The 20,989-nt window shown below is 52.1% G+C and overlaps 10 non-coding genes across 10 annotated transcripts; all 10 read right to left on the bottom strand.

Moving 5' to 3' along the window:
• Positions 1-3,661: 3,661 nt before the first annotated feature.
• TRNAK-UUU (transfer RNA lysine (anticodon UUU)) lies at positions 3,662-3,734 on the bottom strand. Its single transcript has one exon. It is a non-coding gene; the product is annotated as a tRNA-Lys (tRNA).
• Positions 3,735-4,314: 580 nt separating this feature from the next.
• TRNAK-UUU (transfer RNA lysine (anticodon UUU)) lies at positions 4,315-4,387 on the bottom strand. The gene has a single exon. It is a non-coding gene; the product is annotated as a tRNA-Lys (tRNA).
• Positions 4,388-5,632: 1,245 nt separating this feature from the next.
• TRNAK-UUU (transfer RNA lysine (anticodon UUU)) lies at positions 5,633-5,705 on the bottom strand. The gene has a single exon. It is a non-coding gene; the product is annotated as a tRNA-Lys (tRNA).
• Positions 5,706-6,285: 580 nt separating this feature from the next.
• TRNAK-UUU (transfer RNA lysine (anticodon UUU)) lies at positions 6,286-6,358 on the bottom strand. Its single transcript has one exon. It is a non-coding gene; the product is annotated as a tRNA-Lys (tRNA).
• Positions 6,359-7,509: 1,151 nt separating this feature from the next.
• On the bottom strand, positions 7,510-7,582 carry TRNAK-UUU (transfer RNA lysine (anticodon UUU)). Its single transcript has one exon. It is a non-coding gene; the product is annotated as a tRNA-Lys (tRNA).
• Positions 7,583-8,163: 581 nt separating this feature from the next.
• TRNAK-UUU (transfer RNA lysine (anticodon UUU)) lies at positions 8,164-8,236 on the bottom strand. The gene has a single exon. It is a non-coding gene; the product is annotated as a tRNA-Lys (tRNA).
• Positions 8,237-8,817: 581 nt separating this feature from the next.
• On the bottom strand, positions 8,818-8,890 carry TRNAK-UUU (transfer RNA lysine (anticodon UUU)). Its single transcript has one exon. It is a non-coding gene; the product is annotated as a tRNA-Lys (tRNA).
• Positions 8,891-17,246: 8,356 nt separating this feature from the next.
• Positions 17,247-17,319, bottom strand: TRNAK-UUU (transfer RNA lysine (anticodon UUU)). Its single transcript has one exon. It is a non-coding gene; the product is annotated as a tRNA-Lys (tRNA).
• A 581-nt stretch (positions 17,320-17,900) lies between these two features.
• TRNAK-UUU (transfer RNA lysine (anticodon UUU)) lies at positions 17,901-17,973 on the bottom strand. The gene has a single exon. It is a non-coding gene; the product is annotated as a tRNA-Lys (tRNA).
• A 597-nt stretch (positions 17,974-18,570) lies between these two features.
• TRNAK-UUU (transfer RNA lysine (anticodon UUU)) lies at positions 18,571-18,643 on the bottom strand. The gene has a single exon. It is a non-coding gene; the product is annotated as a tRNA-Lys (tRNA).
• Between the last annotated feature and the right edge of the window lie 2,346 nt (positions 18,644-20,989).

Below are 20,989 nucleotides of genomic sequence, written 5' to 3'. Positions count from 1 at the left end.
CCATGTCATGCCCTTCTAGAAGCATGTAAAACACAGCGAGGGGACTCCAACCACAGTCTCCCTCGTTTCCACTAACTGGGCCACACACACCCCACTTGACTGGCATCGGTTGAGCCCCCTTTTGAAAAAGAAAAAGATGCTTTGCATGAAGCACTCTCAAAAATACGCGTGCCTTTCCCGTCCCCTGGCTGACCCAGGGGAAGAAAAGTCCTCTGAGAGCCATGACTTGTTCATCTTGGTTCTTTTAGAGACACAGCGAGGGGACTCCAACCACAGTCTCCTTCGTTGCCACTAACTGGGCCACACACACCCCACTTCGCTGGCATCGGTTGACCCCCCTTTTGAAAAAGAAAAAGATGCTTTGCATGAAGCACTCTCAAAAATACGCGTGCCTTTCCCGTCCCCTAGCTGACCCAGGGGAAGAAAAGTCCTCTGAGAGCCATGACTTGTTCATCTTGGTTCTTTTAGAGACACAGCGAGGGGACTCCAACCACAGTCTCCTTCGTTGCCACTAACTGGGCCACACACACCCCACTTCACTGGCATCGGTTGACCCCCCTTTTGAAAAAGAAAAAGATGCTTTGCATGAAGCACTCTCAAAAATACGCGTGCCTTTCCCGTCCCCTGGCTGACCCAGGGGAAGAAAAGTCCTCTGAGAGCCATGACTTGTTCATCTTGGTTCTTTTAGAGACACAGCGAGGGGACTCCAACCACAGTCTCCCTCGTTTCCACTAACTGGGCCACACACACCCCACTTGACTGGCATCGGTTGAGCCCCCTTTTGAAAAAGAAAAAGATGCTTTGCATGAAGCACTCTGAAAAATACGCGTGCCTTTCGCCTCCCCTGGATGACCCAGGGGAAGAAAAGTCCTCTGAGAGCCATGACTTGTTCATCTTGGTTCTTTTTTCAAAAGCGAGGGGACTCCAACCACAGTCTCCCTCGTTTCCACTAATTGGGCCACACACACCCCACTTGACTGGCATCACTTGATCCCCCTTTTCAAAATGAAACAGATGCTTTGCATGAAGCACTCTCAAAAATACGCGTGCCTTTCCCGTCCCCTGGCTGACCCAGGGGAAGAAAAGTCCTCTGAGAGCCATGACTTGTTCATCTTGGTTCTTTTAGAGACACAGCGAGGGGACTCCAACCACAGTCTCCTTCGTTGCCACTAACTGGGCCACACACACCCCACTTCACTGGCATCAGTTGACCCCCCTTTTGAAAAAGAAAAAGATGCTTTGCATGAAGCACTCTCTAAAATACGCGTGCCTTTCCCGTCCCCTGGCTGACCCAGGGGAAGAAAAGTCCTCTGAGAGCCATGACTTGTTCATCTTGGTTCTTTTAGAGACACAGCGAGGGGACTCCAACCACAGTCTCCCTCGTTTCCACTAACTGGGCCACACACACCCCACTTGACTGGCATCGGTTGAGCCCCCTTTTGAAAAAGAAAAAGATGCTTTGCATAAAGCACTCTCAAAAATACGCGTGCCTTTCCCGTCCCCTGGCTGACCCAGGGGAAGAAAAGTCCTCTGAGAGCCATGACTTGTTCATCTTGGTTCTTTTAGAGACACAGCGAGGGGACTCCAACCACAGTTTCCCTCGTTTCCACTAACTGGGCCACACACACCCCACTTGACTGGCATCGGTTGAGCCCCCTTTTGAAAAAGAAAAAGATGCTTTGCATGAAGCACTCTCAAAAATACGCGTGCCTTTCCCGTCCCCTGGCTGACCCAGGGGAAGAAAAGTCCTCTGAGAGCCATGACTTGTTCATCTTGGTTCTTTTAGAGACACAGCGAGGGGACTCCAACCACAGTCTCCTTCGTTGCCACTAACTGGGCCACACACACCCCACTTCACTGGCATCGGTTGACCCCCCTTTTGAAAAAGAAAAAGATGCTTTGCATGAAGCACTCTCAAAAATACGCGTGCCTTTCCCGTCCCCTGGCTGACCCAGGGGAAGAAAAGTCCTCTGAGAGCCATGACTTGTTCATCTTGGTTCTTTTAGAGACACAGCGAGGGGACTCCAACCACAGTCTCCTTCGTTGCCACTAACTGGGCCACACACACCCCACTTCACTGGCATCGGTTGACCCCCCTTTTGAAAAAGAAAAAGATGCTTTGCATAAAGCACTCTCAAAAATACGCGTGCCTTTCCCGTCCCCTGGCTGACCCAGGGGAAGAAAAGTCCTCTGAGAGCCATGACTTGTTCATCTTGGTTCTTTTAGAGACACAGCGAGGGGACTCCAACCACAGTCTCCCTCGTTTCCACTAACTGGGCCACACACACCCCACTTGACTAGCATCGGTTGAGCCCCCTTTTGAAAAAGAAAAAGATGCTTTGCATGAAGCACTCTGAAAAATACGCGTGCCTTTCGCCTCCCCTGGATGACCCAGGGGAAGAAAAGTCCTCTGAGAGCTATGACTTGTTCATCTTGGTTCTTTTTTCAAAAGCGAGGGGACTCCAACCACAGTCTCCCTCGTTTCCACTAATTGGGCCACACACACCCCACTTGACTGGCATCACTTGATCCCCCTTTTCAAAATGAAACAAATGCTTTGCATGAAGCACTCTCAAAAATACGCGTGCCTTTCCCGTCCCCTGGCTGACCCAGGGGAAGAAAAGTCCTCTGAGAGCCATGACTTGTTCATCTTGGTTCTTTTAGAGACACAGCGAGGGGACTCCAACCACAGTCTCCTTCGTTGCCACTAACTGGGCCACACACACCCCACTTCACTGGCATCGGTTGACCCCCCTTTTGAAAAAGAAAAAGATGCTTTGCATGAAGCACTCTCAAAAATACGCGTGCCTTTCCCGTCCCCTGGCTGACCCAGGGGAAGAAAAGTCCTCTGAGAGCCATGTCCACATTGTCAGTGGACAGACATGTGTGCTTATCTGCCAGCAGACCCCCAGCAGCACTGAAGACAGGTTCCGAGAGAACGCTGGCTGCAGGACACGACAAGATCCCCAAGGCGTACGTGGCGAGCTCAGGCAATTTATCAAGATTGGAAGCCTAAAATGAGCAGGGCTCAAGTTGCACAATAATGGAATCGATGTTTCCTTGCATATACTCATATATCTGTGTGTCCTCCTCTTTTTCCTTGTCCAGCTCTTTTGTTTTCACATGAGTATATGTCCTTGTCACTTTCCCATGTGTTGTGAGTTGTTTGTCACCTTTTGGACACCTTTGAGGGTGTTTTCTAGGTGTTTTTCTGTGTTTGTGATTGCCTGCCATTGTTTCCTATGCAGTTCGAGTTCGGTTCGTCGAACGTTCGACGAGCCGAACTCGAACGGGACTCGGCGAACCGGCCTCGAGCCGAACCGGGACCGGTTCGCTCATCTCTACTGTTTAAGCTTTTTTTCCAAACCCAATTCACTGCCACACAGATCATTAGGGCTGTGTAATGTCTCACATACTTTTACAGAGAAAAACAAAACAAGGATTCTTTGATTTCTGTGTGCGGTTTCTGAAAGACATCACAAATGCAAGTCTCCACCCACCAGCTCAGAGAAGACTGAAAGTTAGAGACAGACTCAACGGAGGAAATAATGCTGGATACAAGTCATGTAATAACCAGAACAACGGTTAATCCTCATGCACACTCAAGAATCACCTAAGAACGAAGTCAAGGTACGTGCTAGGTTTATGGTAAAATGCAAGGTGCCTGAACAGGGACTTGAACCCTGGACCCTCAGATTAAAAGTCTGATGCTCTACCGACTGCACTACCCAGACTCGTGCAGAGCAGTCCATTTAGCACATTTATGAAGAATATCTCACTATGCATTTCGAAGAACCTTCAGAGATGTTCCTTTTTGCTTATGACTGTACACAAACAAAACCAAAGTCCGCACACATTCTGCCACAGAAAGCAAGTGCCAGGTTATATCTCCTGGTATTCTCTATGGAGACAAAAGTGGGGAAAAGGAGTAAGCAGCATCGTCAAAGACAATAAGAATTGGCTAAGTATAGTCAGGTGCAGCTGCAGTATTAAACAACTGTTTAAGCTTTTTTTCCAAACCCAATTCACTGCCACACAGATCATTAGGGCTGTGTAATGTCTCACATACTTTTACAGAGAAAAACAAAACAAGGATTCTTTGATTTCTGTGTGCGGTTTCTGAAAGACATCACAAATGCAAGTCTCCACCCACCAGCTCAGAGAAGACTGAAAGTTAGAGACAGACTCAACGGAGGAAATAATGCTGGATACAAGTCATGTAATAACCAGAACAACGGTTAATCCTCATGCACACTCAAGAATCACCTAAGAACGAAGTCAAGGTACGTGCTAGGTTTATGGTAAAATGCAAGGCGCCTGAACAGGGACTTGAACCCTGGACCCTCAGATTAAAAGTCTGATGCTCTACCGACTGAGCTACCCAGGCTTGTGCAGAGCAGTCCATTTAGCACATTTATGAAGAATATCTCACTATGCATTTCGAAGAACCTTCAGAGATGTTCCTTTTTGCTTATGACTGTACACAAACAAAACCAAAGTCCGCACACATTCTGCCACAGAAAGCAAGTGCCAGGTTATATCTCCTGGTATTCTCTATGGAGACAAAAGTGGGGAAAAGGAGTAAGCAGCATCGTCAAAGACAATAAGAATTGGCTAAGTATAGTCAGGTGCAGCTGCAGTATTAAACAACTGTTTAAGCTTTTTTTCCAAACCCAATTCACTGCCACACAGATCATTAGGACTGTTTTAGACTGTGTACACCAGCCCCAGATATGATGAAGGCTGGTATACGGTCACCACTAGGAATGGCTATATACCCTGCCTGCCTGCCTGCCTGTATACTGCTACAATAGTCCTGACAAGGACTCTTTTGGTCACTAGCCTGTATTCCAACCTGGCTATACCCTGACTGTATACAGCAACAATAGTCCTGAGAAGGACTCTGCTACTGTACTCCGACCTGGCTATACCCTGCCTGCCTGTATACAACTAGAATAGTCCTGAGAAGGACTTCTGGTCACACTGTTTGCAGCCCTGCTACGGAAATAGCTATAAAGGGCCGCAAACTTTTCCCTGAAGCAGCGACCCTCTCCCTGCACTGACTGTCTGGATAGCTGTGAGCAGAGCACAGCGCGCCCGCCGGTATAAAGGCTCGGTCACGCTGTGCAGGCCGGCCAATCACTGCAATTCCACAACTAACAGGGCTGTGGCATTGCAGTGGTCTGCCAGCCAATCCCTGCATGAGGGCTGGCTCTCAAAAGAGCGCCAACATGCAGAAATGAAGACCACGAGTACAGCACGAGTATCGCGAGATTACTCGGTCCCCGCAGAGTAGCCCGAGTACAGTGATACTCGTGCGAGTACCGAGTAGTAACAAGCATGCTCGCTCATCACTAATCATTAGGGCTGTGTAATGTCTCACATACTTTTACAGAGAAAAACAAAACAAGGATTCTTCGATTTCTGTGTGCGGTTTCTGAAAGACATCACAAATGCAAGTCTCCACCCACCAGCTCAGAGAAGACTGAAAGTTAGAGACAGACTCAACGGAGGAAATAATGCTGGATACAAGTCATGTAATAACCAGAACAACGGTTAATCCTCATGCACACTCAAAAATCACCTAAGAACGAAGTCAAGGTACGTGCTAGGTTTATGGTAAAATGCAAGGTGCCTGAACAGAGACTTGAACCCTGAACCCTCAGATTAAAAGTCTGATGCTCTACCGACTGAGCTACCCAGGCTCGTGCAGAGCAGTCCATTTAGCACATTTATGAAGAATATCTCACTATGCATTGCGAAGTACCTTCCGAGATGTTCCTTTTTGCTTAGGACTGTACACAAACAAAACCAAAGTCCGCACACATTCTGCCACAGAAAGCAAGTGCCAGGTTATATCTCCTGGTATTCTCTATGGAGACAAAAGTGGGGAAAAGGAGTAAGCAGCATCGTCAAAGACAATAAGAATTGGCTAAGTATAGTCAGGTGCAGCTGCAGTATTAAACAACTGTTTAAGCTTTTTTTCCAAACCCAATTCACTGCCACACAGATCATTAGGGCTGTGTAATGTCTCACATACTTTTACAGAGAAAAACAAAACAAGGATTCTTCGATTTCTGTGTGCGGTTTCTGAAAGACATCACAAATGCAAGTCTCCACCCACCAGCTCAGAGAAGACTGAAAGTTAGAGACAGACTCAACGGAGGAAATAATGCTGGATACAAGTCATGTAATAACCAGAACAACGGTTAATCCTCATGCACACTCAAGAATCACCTAAGAACGAAGTCAAGGTACGTGCTAGGTTTATGGTAAAATGCAAGGTGCCTGAACAGGGACTTGAACCCTGGACCCTCAGATTAAAAGTCTGATGCTCTACCGACTGAGCTACCCAGGCTCGTGCAGAGCAGTCCATTTAGCACATTTATGAAGAATATCTCACTATGCATTGCGAAGAACCTTCCGAGATGTTCCTTTTTGCTTAGGACTGTACACAAACAAAACCAAAGTCCGCACACATTCTGCCACAGAAAGCAAGTGCCAGGTTATATCTCCTGGTATTCTCTATGGAGACAAAAGTGGGGAAAAGGAGTAAGCAGCATCGTCAAAGACAATAAGAATTGGCTAAGTATAGTCAGGTGCAGCTGCAGTATTAAACAACTGTTTAAGCTTTTTTTCCAAACCCAATTCACTGCCACACAGATCATTAGGGCTGTGTAATGTCTCACATACTTTTACAGAGAAAAACAAAACAAGGATTCTTCGATTTCTGTGTGCGGTTTCTGAAAGACATCACAAATGCAAGTCTCCACCCACCAGCTCAGAGAAGACTGAAAGTTAGAGACAGACTCAACGGAGGAAATAATGCTGGATACAAGTCATGTAATAACCAGAACAACGGTTAATCCTCATGCACACTCAAGAATCACCTAAGAACGAAGTCAAGGTACGTGCTAGGTTTATGGTAAAATGCAAGGCGCCTGAACAGGGACTTGAACCCTGGACCCTCAGATTATGCATTTCGAAGAACCTTCAGAAATGTTCCTTTTTGCTTATGACTGTACACAAACAAAACCAAAGTCCGCACACATTCTGCTACAGAAAGCAAGTGCCAGGTTATATCTCCTGGTATTCTCTATGGAGACAAAAGTGGGGAAAAGGAGTAAGCAGCATCGTCAAAGACAATAAGAATTGGCTAAGTATAGTCAGGTGCAGCTGCAGTATTAAGCAACTGTATAAGCTTTTTTTCCAAACTCAATTCACTGCCACACAGATCATTAGGGCTGTGTAATGTCTCACATACTTTTACAGAGAAAAACAAAACAAGGATTCTTCGATTTCTGTGTGCGGTTTATGAAAGACATCACAAATGCAAGTCTCCACCCACCAGCTCAGAGAAGACTGAAAGTTAGAGACAGACTCAACGGAGGAAATAATGCTGGATACAAGTCATGTAATAACCAGAACAACAGTTAATCCTCATGCACACTCAAGAATCACCTAAGAACGAAGTCAAGGTACGTGCTGGGTTTATGGTAAAATGCAAGGCGCCTGAACAGGGACTTGAACCCTGGACCCTCAGATTAAAAGTCTGATGCTCTACCGACTGAGCTACCCAGGCTCGTGCAGAGCAGCCCATTTAGCACATTTAGGAAGAACATCTCACTATGCATTTCGAAGAACCTTCCGAGATGTTCCTTTTTGCTTATGACTGTACACAAACAAAACCAAAGTCCGCACACATTCTGCCACAGAAAGCAAGTGCCAGGTTATATCTCCTGGTATTCTCTATGGAGACAAAAGTGGGGAAAAGGAGTAAGCAGCATCGTCAAAGACAATAAGAATTGGCTAAGTATAGTCAGATGCAGCTGCAGAATTAAGCAACTGTTTAAGCTTTTTTTCCAAACCCAATTCACTGCCACACAGATCATTAGGGCTGTGTAATGTCTCACATACTTTTACAGAGAAAAACAAAACAAGGATTCTTCGATTTCTGTGTGCGGTTTCTGAAAGACATCACAAATGCAAGTCTCCACCCACCAGCTCAGAGAAGACTGAAAGTTAGAGACACACTCAACGGAGGGAAATAATGCTGGATACAAGTCATGTAATAACCAGAACAACGGTTAATCCTCATGCACACTCAAGAATCACCTAAGAACGAAGTCAAGGTACGTGCTAGGTTTATGGTAAAATGCAAGGTGCCTGAACAGGGACTTGAACCCTGGACCATTGGATTAAAAGTCTGATGCTCTACTGACTGAGCTACCCAGGCTCGTGCAGAGCAGCCCATTTAGCACATTTATGAAGAATATCTCACTATGCATTTCGAAGAACCTTCCGAGATGTTCCTTTTTGCTTAGGACTGTACACAAACAAAACCAAAGTCCGCATACATTCTGCCACAGAAAGCAAGTGCCAGGTTATTTCTCCTGGTATTCTCTATGGAGACAAAAGTGGGGAAAAGGAGTAAGCAGCATCGTCAAAGACAATAAGAATTGGCTAAGTATAGTCAGGTGCAGCTGCAGTATTAAGCAACTGTTTAAGCTTTTTTTCCAAACTCAGTTCACTGCCACACAGATCATTAGGGCTGTGTAATGTCTCACATACTTTTACAGAGAAAAACAAAACAAGGATTCTTCGATTTCTGTGTGCGGTTTCTGAAAGACATCACAAATGCAAGTCTCCACCCACCAGCTCAGAGAAGACTGAAAGTTAGAGACAGACTCAACAGAGGGAAATAATGCTGGATACAAGTCATGTAATAACCAGAACAACGGTTAATCCTCATGCACACTCAAGAATCACCTAAGAACGAAGTCAAGGTACGTGCTAGGTTTATGGTAAAATGCAAGGCGCCTGAACAGGGACTTGAACCCTGGATCCTCAGATTAAAAGTCTGATGCTCTACCGACTGAGCTACCCAGGCTTGTACAGAACAGCCCATTTAGCACATTTATGAAGAATATCTCACTATGCATTTCGAAGAACCTTCAGAGATGTTCCTTTTTGCTTATGACTGTACACAAACAAAACCAAAGTCCGCACACATTCTGCCACAGAAAGCAAGTGTGTCGCCCTGGGCAATCCAGGGGACACAGGTCACACACCACCACACCCCACACTCCAGGTAGGCACATCTAAGCTAACCAGAAATCCTTGTTGCCTTCCTCCAGAGGCTGGTGATTCACACCAGGGGGTGGTCCAGGCGGTTGGCTCCGCCCACCAAGGAGGTCACAGCTCTGGAGGCGGGAGAAACCAGGCAGTTGAGAAGAGAGATAGCTCAGGGAGGAGCAGGAGTGAGGAGCTAAGTGGAGGAGTAAACAAGAAGTGAAAGTAGAAAAGTGGTAAAGGATGAAAGCAAGTGAAGTGACAGTAAAGAAAGAAAACCTGAAGGGTCCAGCTTTGTGGAGGGCCAGATCAGCAAGGTCAGCGACGGCGGTGACTGTCTGGAGGGGGACCGTTTGGAAGCTCCTGGAAGGACCCCGTTGGCTGTGTGCCCGGTGGTCTGGAGCAGTGTTCCGAAGGACAGTCAGCACCAGGGCAGGGGCCTCTCGGACCCCGGCAAGGCTAGGAGTCGCCAAATTTGCCGAATCCGTCAGTGAAGGGGACGCAGATCCCCCAACAACCAAGTCCCGATTGAAGGCAACAGCCCAACCTGAAGCAGAGAGACACCGCCACCGCCACGGCACCAGTTTCTCAGGGCCAGCGCCTGCGGGCAAAGTGTAGAGCTCCTCCGGCCCAGATTGTAGTCGGGGAGCGGGTAACCGGAGGGAATCCACTGCTACCACAAGTCAAACATAGGTGCAAGGAAGAGGGACATCACCGTCACCTACCGGGAGTGCAGGTGCAGCCGTCTGTGGGACCGTCCTACCAGCCGTTTGGTTTACCGTACAAACTGTGTCCGTGTCCCAGGCTGAGTGAGTACCACAGTGCCGCAAGGCACAGTGCTGCCCCCCCGCGTCCCTGCGCCCATCAGGCCCCGCACCTACTTCCCCATCACCGGGCCCCGGGATCACCAACCCCTACCCACGGAGGGGCAACACAACACCTGGCTGCTCCGCATCACCATCCCCGGGAGCCCCGTACAGAGCAGCGGTGGTGAAATCACCACAACCGTGGGTGGCGTCACGAACTATCACAATCCCCACACCCAACCACAAACCCCCCTTTCACTCACGGGCGAGGAGTGTCGCTCAAGAAACCCTGGGATCCGGCCCACAGCTCGAGCCACCACTGAGCAGCTGCCGGACCCGAGCAGAAGGGGTGAGCGCGGTGTGCTGACACCCTCCTCCCCGCCCGCGACAACTTGGCGTCACGAACAGGATCTTACCGCTCTGCCGTCTGGTAGAGGTGCGCCTTGTTACCGCCGGAGGTATCCGGCAGAAAAATTTCAGAAGCCGCCATCTTTGGCGCGAAAAGTTCCCGCTCGAGCGTCTTCTCGAGCAGTAAAGGCGCGAAGGCCAAAACCCCGCCCCGAGAGAGGAGGGGCCGGAAAGAGCTAAGGGGGACACGATGGCGGCTGGACGCATGTAGCTGCAGCTCTAAAAGCAGGGACGCCAGGACCCTGCGAACATACCGTTCCTGGAAGAAAGAGAGAAAGACACCATGTGGATGCCGTCCCGAAACACCGTGGCCCCCGCACCGGGAACCGCAGCGTGGGTGGAAATCCGGACCGCGCAGCTCCATCTAAGGCTGCAGGTCAAAATGCAGCTCCTCTTGGAGGAGTGGAAGACCGACATGGCGGACGTTATAGCCACCGTGCGGAGACGCGAGGAGGAAGCGGAGGAAGGGAGGGTGAGTGACCCACGCCCCTATGTCCCAGAGGGACCGGTCGCTGCGGCTGAGGGACCCGGTCCAAGCCCTCTCCCCCCGTTGCCTCCCTCGCCACCCGTCTTGGAGGCTGTGACCCCGCCACTAGGCCCGCTACCACCGCAACCGGTAGCGATATCCAGCCCGTCCGCCCCAGCGGACCGACCTGTAGCCGGAGCCTGTAGCAAACCGGAGGTGTTGCCATGGAAGGCCCCGAAGATTGTGCCAGAGACAGTTCCCGAGCAGTTTCCCGAGCCGGAGCTGATGGCCCGCTCCGAGCTGAAGGCCCAGCAGCGGAAAGCCCCTATGCCCATCCCCCACACCTCGGCTGAGGTGGCGCCGGGTTGTTGCTGCAAGGCAGCGCCCAAGGCCACGACACCGCGGGATACGCCGCCCACCATCCTGACAGTGGGTAACGTTCTGGATGTCCCGCGGGGCCCGACCCGTGCGCCGGCGCTGGCAGCAGCGCCATATTGGGATAGGGAGCCGACCAAGCTGGGCCTGGAGATCGCAGAGAGGGAGAGAAGAAAAGCCGAGCTGGTGGCCCGAGCCATTCGGGAGAAGGAAAATCTGCGGCAAGCGACCTTTCGTGTTCGGGGCCCGTTGTATGAAGGGCAGGTGAGGCGGTTTGATGTCCGCCGGGGCTACGGGTTTATATATGAACCGGGCCTGGAGGCCGAAGTGTTTGTGGCCCGGCGGGATGTGAATGCCCACCTGCCCGAGGAACATCCTGGCCGTAACCTCATGCCGGGGGACATGGTGCGGTATACCCGACACTGCGGAGAGAGGGGGTGGTTTGCCCTGGATGTGAAGCTCAGGGGCAGCAATGAGAGCAGGGTGAGCTCTGCACCCCCTCCCTCGGATGAAGCAGCAGAAGGACCGGAGTAGGGCAGCGGATGCCCGTTGCACCGTCCCCGTTGGGACCACCACTTAGTTTAAGTTTGTTTAAAAGTTGGAAATGATAAGAAAAATGATAATTACCGAAGTTTTTACCTGATTTGCTTGTGATTGAACCGGCTGGAGCCGGCACCGTTGTCCCCGTGGGGACCGTTTAAGTTTTGCATGGAGGACTATCCATGGACAAGCCCGTGAACTTGCAGGGCACCACAAACGTTAAGTGGCTTGTAAATATGTTGGTTACCGTTACCGTTTTCCGCAATGCCGCCTCCGGAGAGGCAGGTTGGAGGGAGGGCCCTGAGCAGAGCAGGCTAGGGCCCAGCCACCAAAGGAACCGGTGGCTACCCTCTGGAGGGAAGGACAGATCCCGCTCGGGTGACTTGTGCTGGACTGTGGGTCAAGGGGTGCTGCCTGGGTTTTAGGGGCAGCATCAGGGCCAGGTTGCTTGGGTGGGAGAGAGCGGAAACCGTAACCGTAAACCGTTGTAACGTTAAAAGAAATGTGCCTCCCATCTTGGGAAGAATGATTAAAAATGTAAATATGTTAATTTCAAATGTTATCTTTTTCAGAAAAATAAAACCGGTGTAGGACGGCAGCCCGCGGACGGTCTGCATTTTGCTAAGGGGGAATGTGTCGCCCTGGGCAAGCCAGGGGACACAGGTCACACACCACCACACCCCACACTCCAGGTAGGCACATCTAAGCTAACCAGAAATCCTTGTTGCCTTCCTCCAGAGGCTGGTGATTCACACCAGGGGGTGGGCCAGGCGGTTGGCTCCGCCCACCAAGGAGGTCACAGCTCTTGAGGCGGGAGAAACCAGGCAGTTGAGAAGAGAGATAGCTCAGGGAGGAGCAGGAGTGAGGAGCTAAGTGGAGGAGTAAACAAGAAGTGAAAGTAGAAAAGTGGTAAAGGAGGAAAGCAAGTGAAGTGACAGTAAAGAAAGAAAGCCTGAAGGGTCCAGCTTTGTGGAGGGCCAGATCAGCAAGGTCAGCGACGGCGGTGACTGTCTAGAGGGGGACCGTTTGGAAGTTCCTGGAAGGACCCCGTTGGCTGTGTGCCCGGTGGTCTGGAGCAGTGTTCTGAAGGACAGTCAGCACCAGGGCAGGGGCCTCTCGGACCCGGCAAGGCTAGGAGTCGCCAAATTTGCCGAATCCGTCAGTGAAGGGGACGCAGATCCCCCAACAACCAAGTCCCGATTGAAGGCAACAGCCCAACCTGAAGCAGAGAGACACCGCCACCGCCACGGCACCAGTTTCTCAGGGCCAGCACCTGCGGGCAAAGTGTAGAGCTCCTCCGGCCCAGATTGTAGTCGGGGAGCGGGTAACCGGAGGGAATCCACTGCTACCACAAGTCAAACATAGGTGCAAGGAAGAGGGACATCACCGTCACCTACCGGGAGTGCAGGTGCAGCCGTCTGTGGGACCGTCCTACCAGCCGTTTGGTTTACCGTACAAACTGTGTCCGTGTCTCAGGCTGAGTGAGTACCACAGTGCCGCAAGGCACAGCGCTGCCCCCCGCGTCCCTGCGCCCATCAGGCCCCGCACCTACTTCCCCATCACCGGGCCCCGGGATCACCAACCCCTACCCACGGAGGGGCAACACAACACCTGGCTGCTCCGCATCACCATCCCCGGGAGCCCCGTACAGAGCAGCGGTGGTGAAATCACCACAACCGTGGGTGGCGTCACGAACTATCACAATCCTCACACCCAACCACAAACCCCCCTTTCACTCACGGGCGAGGAGTGTCGCTCGAGAAACCCCGGGATCCGGCCCACAGCTCGAGCCACCACTGAGCAGCTGCCGGACCCGAGCAGAAGGGGTGAGCGCGGTGTGCTGACACCCTCCTCCCCGCCCGCGACAACTTGGCGTCACGAACAGGATCTTACCGCTCTGCCGTCTGGTAGAGGTGCGCCTTGTTACCGCCGGAGGTATCCGGCAGAAAAATTTCAGAAGCCGCCATCTTTGGCGCGAAAAGTTCCCGCTCGAGCGTCTTCTCGAGCAGTAAAGGCGCGAAGGCCAAAACCCCGCCCCAAGAGAGGAGGGGCCGGAAAGAGCTAAGGGGGACGCGATGGCGGCTGGACGCATGTAGCTGCAGCTCTAAAAGCAGGGACGCCAGGACCCTGCGAACATACCGTTCCTGGAAGAAAGAGAGAAAGACACCATGTGGATGCCGTCCCGAAACACCGTGGCCCCCGCACCGGGAACCGCAGCGTGGGTGGAAATCCGGACCGCGCAGCTCCATCTAAGGCTGCAGGTCAAAATGCAGCTCCTCTTGGAGGAGTGGGAGACCGACATGGTGGACGTTATAGCCACCGTGCGGAGACGCGAGGAGGAAGCGGAGGAAGGGAGGGTGAGTGACCCACGCCCCTATGTCCCAGAGGGACCGGTCGCTGCGGCTGAGGGACCCGGTCCAAGCCCTCTCTCCCCGTTGCCTCCCTCGCCACCCGTCTTGGAGGCTGTGACCCCGCCACTAGGCCCGCTACCACCGCAACCGGTAGCGATACCCAGCCCGTCCGCCCCAGCGGACCGACCTGTAGCCGGAGCCCGTAGCAAACCGGAGGTGTTGCCATGGAAGGCCCCGAAGATTGTGCCAGAGACAGTTCCCGAGCAGTTTCCCGAGCCGGAGCTGATGGCCCGCTCCGAGCTGAAGGCCCAGCAGCGGAAAGCCCCTATGCCCATCCCCCACACCTCGGCTGAGGTGGCGCCGGGTTGTTGCTGCAAGGCAGCGCCCAAGGCCACGACACCGCGGGATACGCCGCCCACCATCCTGACAGTGGGTAACGTTCTGGATGTCCCGCGGGGCCCGACCCGTGCGCCGGCGCTGGCAGCAGCGCCATATTGGGATAGGGAGCCGACCAAGCTGGGCCTGGAGATCGCAGAGAGGGAGAGAAGAAAAGCCGAGCTGGTGGCCCGAGCCATTCGGGAGAAGGAAAATCTGCGGCAAGCGACCTTTCGTGTTCGGGGCCCGTTGTATGAAGGGCAGGTGAGGCGGTTTGATGTCCGCCGGGGCTACGGGTTTATATATGAACCGGGCCTGGAGGCCGAAGTGTTTGTGGCCCGGCGGGATGTGAATGCCCACCTGCTCGAGGAACATCCTGGCCGTAACCTCATGCCGGGGGACATGGTGCGGTATACCCGACACTGCGGAGAGAGGGGGTGGTTTGCCCTGGATGTGAAGCTCAGGGGCAGCAATGAGAGCAGGGTGAGCTCTGCACCCCCTCCCTCGGATGAAGCAGCAGAAGGACCGGAGTAGGGCAGCGGATGCCCGTTGCACCGTCCCCGTTGGGACCACCACTTAGTTTAAGTTTGTTTAAAAGTTGGAAATGATAAGAAAAATGATAATTACCGAAGTTTTTACCTGATTTGCTTGTGATTGAACCGGCTGGAGCCGGCACCGTTGTCCCCGTGGGGACCGTTTAAGTTTTGCATGGAGGACTATCCATGGACAAGCCCGTGAACTTGCAGGGCACCACAAACGTTAAGTGGCTTGTAAATATGTTGGTTACCGTTACCGTTTTCCGCAATGCCGCCTCCGGAGAGGCAGGTTGGAGGGAGGGCCCTGAGCAGAGCAGGCTAGGGCCCAGCCACCAAAGGAACCGGTGGCTACCCTCTGGAGGGAAGGACAGATCCCGCTCGGGTGACTTGTGCTGGACTGTGGGTCAAGGGGTGCTGCCTGGGTTTTAGGGGCAGCATCAGGGCCAGGTTGCTTGGGTGGAAGAGAGCGGAAACCGTAACCGTAAACCGTTGTAACGTTAAAAGAAATGTGCCTCCCATCTTGGGAAGAATGATTAAAAATGTAAATATGTTAATTTCAAATGTTATCTTTTTCAGAAAAATAAAACCGGTGTAGGACGGCAGCCCGTGGACGGTCTGCATTTTGCTAAGGGGGAATGTGTCGCCCTGGGCAAGCCAGGGGACACAGGTCACACACCACCACACCCCACACTCCAGGTAGGCACATCTAAGCTAACCAGAAATCCTTGTTGCCTTCCTCCAGAGGCTGGTGATTCACACCAGGGGGTGGGCCAGGCGGTTGGCTCCGCCCACCAAGGAGGTCACAGCTCTGGAGGCGGGAGAAACCAGGCAGTTGAGAAGAGAGATAGCTCAGGGAGGAGCAGGAGTGAGGAGCTAAGTGGAGGAGTAAACAAGAAGTGAAAGTAGAAAAGTGGTAAAGGAGGAAAGCAAGTGAAGTGACAGTAAAGAAAGAAAGCCTGAAGGGTCCAGCTTTGTGGAGGGCCAGATCAGCAAGGTCAGCGACGGCGGTGACTGTCTGGAGGGGGACCGTTTGGAAGTTCCTGGAAGGACCCCGTTGGCTGTGTGCCCGGTGGTCTGGAGCAGTGTTCCGAAGGACAGTCAGCACCAGGGCAGGGGCCTCTCAGACCCCGGCAAGGCTAGGAGTCGCCAAATTTGCCGAATCCGTCAGTGAAGGGGACGCAGATCCCCCAACAACCAAGTCCCGATTGAAGGCAACAGCCCAACCTGAAGCAGAGAGACACCGCCACCGCCACGGCACCAGTTTCTCAGGGCCAGCGCCTGCGGGCAAAGTGTAGAGCTCCTCCGGCCCAGATTGTAGTCGGGGAGCGGGTAACCGGAGGGAATCCACCGCTACCACAAGTCAAACATAGGTGCAAGGAAGAGGGACATCACCGTCACCTACCGGGAGTGCAGGTGCAGCCGTCTGTGGGACCGTCCTACCAGCCGTTTGGTTTACCGTACAAACTGTGTCCGTGTCTCAGGCTGAGTGAGTACCACAGTGCCGCAAGGCACAGCGCTGCCCCCCCGCGTCCCTGCGCCCATCAGGCCCCGCACCTACTTCCCCATCACCGGGCCCCGGGATCACCAACCCCTACCCACGGAGGGGCAACACAACACCTGGCTGCTCCGCATCACCATCCCCGGGAGCCTCGTACAGAGCAGCGGTGGTGAAATCACCACAACCGTGGGTGGCGTCACGAACTATCACAATCCCCACACCCAACCACAAACCCCCCTTTCACTCACGGGCGAGGAGTGTCGCTCGAGAAACCCCGGGATCCGGCCCACAGCTCGAGCCACCACTGAGCAGCTGCCGGACCCGAGCAGAAGGGGTGAGCGCGGTGTGCTGACACCCTCCTCCCCGCCCGCGACACAAGTGCCAGGTTATATCTCCTGGTATTCTCTATGGAGACAAAAGTGGGGAAAAGGAGTAAGCAGCATCGTCAAAGACAATAAGAATTGGCTAAGTATAGTCAGGTGCAGCTGCAGTATTAAGCAACTGTTTAAGCTTTTTTTCCAAACCCAATTCACTGCCACACAGATCATTAGGGCTGTGTAATGCCTCACATACTTTTACAGAGAAAAACAAAACAAGGATTGTTCGATTTCTGTGTGCGGTTTCTGAAAGACATCACAAATGCAAGTCTCCACCCACCAGCTCAGAGAAGACTGAAAGTTAGAGACAGACTCAACGGAGGGAAATAATGCTGGATACAAGTCATGTAATAACCAGAACAACGGTTAATCCTCATGCACACTCAAGAATCACCTAAGAACGAAGTCAAGGTACGTGCTAGGTTTATGGTAAAATGCAAGGCGCCTGAACAGGGACTTGAACCCTGGACCCTCAGATTAAAAGTCTAATGCTCTACCGACTGAGCTACCCAGGCTCGTGCAGAGCAGTCCATTTAGCACATTTATGAAGAATATCTCACTATGCATTTCGAAGAACCTTCAGAGATGTTCCTTTTTGCTTATGACTGTACACAAACAAAACCAAAGTCCGGACACATTCTGCCACAGAAAGCAAGTGCCAGGTTATATCTCCTGGTATTCTCTATGGAGGCAAAAGTGGGGAAAAGGAGTAAGCAGCATCGTCAAAGACAATAAGAATTGGCTAAGTATAGTCAGGTGCAGCTGCAGTATTAAGCAACTGTTTAAGCTTTTTTTCAAAACTCAGTTCACTGCCACACAGATCATTAGGGCTGTGTAATGTCTCACATACTTTTACAGAGAAAAACAAAACAAGGATTCCTCGATTTCTGTGTGCGGTTTCTGAAAGACATCACAAATGCAAGTCTCCACCCACCAGCTCAGAGAAGACTGAAAGTTAGAGACAGACTCAACGGAGTGAAATAATGCTGGATACAAGTCATGTAATAACCAGAACAACGCTTAATCCTCATGCACACTCAAGAATCACCTAAGAACGAAGTCAAGGTACGTGCTAGGTTTATGGTAAAATGCAAGGCGCCTGAACAGGGACTTGAACCCTGGACCCTCAGATTAAAAGTCTGATGCTCTACCGACTGGGCTAACCAGGCTGGTGCAGAGTAGCCCATTTAGCACATTTATGAAGAATATCTCACTATGCATTTCGAAGAACCTTCAGAGATGTTCCTTTTTGCTTATGACTGTACACAAACAAAACCAAAGTCCGCACACATTCTGCCACAGAAAGCAAGTGCCAGGTTATATCTCCTGGTATTCTCTATGGAGACAAAAGTGGGGAAAAGGAGTAAGCAGCATCGTCAAAGACAATAAGAATTGGCTAAGTATAGTCAGGTGCAGCTGCAGTATTAAACAACTGTTTAAGCTTTTTTTCCAAACCCAATTCACTGCCACACAGATCATTAGGGCTGTGTAATGCCTCACATACTTTTACAGAGAAAAACAAAACAAGGATTGTTCGATTTCTGTGTGCGGTTTCTGAAAGACATCACAAATGCAAGTCTCCACAAATGCAAGTCTCCACCCACCAGCTCAGAGAAGACTGAAAGTTAGAGACAGACTCAACGGAGGGAAATAATGCTGGATACAAGTCATGTAATAACCAGAACAACGGTTAATCCTCATGCACACTCAAGAATCACCTAAGAACGAAGTCAAGGTACGTGCTAAGTTTATGGTAAAATGCAAGGCGCCTGAACAGGGACTTGAACCCTGGACCCTCAGATTAAAAGTCTGATGCTCTACCGACTGAGCTACCCAGGCTCGTGCAGAGCAGCCCATTTAGCACATTTATGAAGAATATCTCACTATGCATTTCGAAGAACCTTCAGAGATGTTACTTTTTGCTTATGACTGTACACAAACAAAACCAAAGTCCGCACACATTCTGCCACAGAAAGCAAGTGCCAGGTTATATCTCCTGGTATTCTCTATGGAGACAAAAGTGGGGAAACGGCCCATAAACAGCCCGAAGGTACAGCTGCAGCATCAGGGCCCGGTGTGGACTCCATCAGAGAAGCACCAGAGAGGGCCTGCGCAGCCTACTACAGAGGGAAAGGGACGTACCATCGGTCCCAGCAGCAAAGAGGGCCATTGCTGGATTCAGAGAAGCAGGGTCCTATCATAACAAAGAAAAGCACAGGAGTAGGCCTCATACTCAGCTGGCCAGAAAGATCACCCCAAGTACTTCCAGGCCGACCGGATCCCCATCACCACCTGTAACGGTCTCCCAGGACTGGACTGTTCCCAAAGTAAAAGAGGAAAAGGTAAAGAGACTGTTGTTTGTGCCTGGTTCTTTCATTGCCTGCCGGCCCTGCACCGTGTTAGCCACACAACACCATAGACTTTCACGAGCACTAACAGAGTTCCCGGGGTTCCGCTCCACCTGTGGGGAGCAGTACCACCATTGCTGCCATAACATCACCCCGGAGGCCTCACACAGCAGCGGCGGCTTAATAGCCGCAGACCACAGGTGGCGTCACGAACACAAACTTTAATTCAAGCCACATATTTTACTGACACCCACCAGGGCCACGGAGCCGGGCCCAGCCACCACTGACTACCACCGGACTAGTCCGGCCCGGCACCGGGTGTCCCACAGCCCTGGGGTGGGCGAGTCAACCTTGGCGTCACAAACAGGATTTCGTGCCCGGTCCCACCGGGTACTGTGCGCCTGCAGAAACTGTGCTTAAAAGACTGTTACTGTTTGCAAGCTGCCGCCGCCATTAGCCTCGCCGAGCGCAGGAAGAAGGGGGGCGTGCTTGACAAAGAGCGCGAAGGGAGCGCGCCATCAGAGCAGAGCGCCGTTAACCCCGCGCGACCCAGAAGGGAATTTGAAAAGTGAACGGAGCCTGGTAAGGTTCACTAAGGGGGAGGAAGATGTCCGACTCGGAGGGAGGGCAGGTGGCTGCCATAGCCCGAGACGCCGCGGCACCAGCCGAAGCAATCCCAGTCGCCGTCGCCCCAGCCCCCGCTGTAGCACCGGTAATGCCGATCACAATGCCGTACATCCCGGGAGCAGAATGGCTGCCGCAGTACTCCGGGGAGTCCCATACCTTGAGCGACTTCAGAGAAAGTCTGCACAGCTTGTTCCGGGTGTATCCGCTTACTGAGAGCCAGAAGGTGGGCATATTAATGGGGCAGCTAGCCGGTGCGGCCCAGCGTGAAGTGAAGTCCTGGCCTGATACAGATAAAGGGACAGCAACCCAGATACTGGCCAAGCTAAAGAGTACTTTTGACACCCGCACCGCAGCAGAAATAAAGATGAGATTCTTTGGGTGCAAACAACGGGCCACAGACAGCATAAGGGACTATGCCCTAAACTTGCAGGAGGCCCTGAAAGCAGTTAAACAGGTGGACCCAGAGAGTGTACGTGAAGAACACAAACTCCTAACTGAGCAGTTCATAGAGGGGCTCCTGTCAGATGCCCACAGGACCCAGCTGCGTATCATGGTCCTGCAGAACCCTGCTCTGCACTTTGCAAAGTTTAAGGACCAGGCCATCCGGGTACTGAGGGAATCTACACCGAATGACCCAGTACCCCTCTTGCTATCACGTACCCCGGGGTGGTGCCTGCAACACGAGCCGCTGCAGGGGCTGAGGCGCAGTCCCTGGATAAGGATCCCACTGCAGAGCTCAGACAGCAGGTCCAGGAGCTGACCAAGACTGTAGCTGCCCTTGCCAAGACCGTGCAGTCTCTACAAGTGACCCCATCGCCTGCAAGAATCGAGTTGGCCTCCAGCCCAGATGACGTCCCATGGATGCGACAGAGGAGGATTCCGACGACCCGAGGAAAAGATACAGACCGGTATGATTCAACGGGACAACCGATCTGCCGCCGCTACAGTCAGGCGGGCCATATTGCAAGACACTGTCCTTTAAATGGGCCGAGCCTGGGGCCAGGAACCAACCCCCAGGTGTAAGGAAGCCCGGCTCAACCCCCAGTCGCAGCAAGTATGTGGGAGGACGCCCGGTCCTTCCTATTGTGCTGGATGGGATCCCTTTGAATGCCCTCCTGGATACGGGGTCCCAGGTAACAACCATCCCTTATAAACTGTACAAAAGATATTGGGCTGATTCAGACATTGACCGTGGCCCAGATGATGATTT

This window comes from Anomaloglossus baeobatrachus, chromosome 1 (genome assembly GCF_048569485.1).
Source record: "Anomaloglossus baeobatrachus isolate aAnoBae1 chromosome 1, aAnoBae1.hap1, whole genome shotgun sequence".
NCBI lineage: Eukaryota > Metazoa > Chordata > Amphibia > Anura > Aromobatidae > Anomaloglossus > Anomaloglossus baeobatrachus.
Note: the sequence above shows the minus strand (reverse complement) of the source record. Positions and strands in the feature narration are given on the sequence as shown.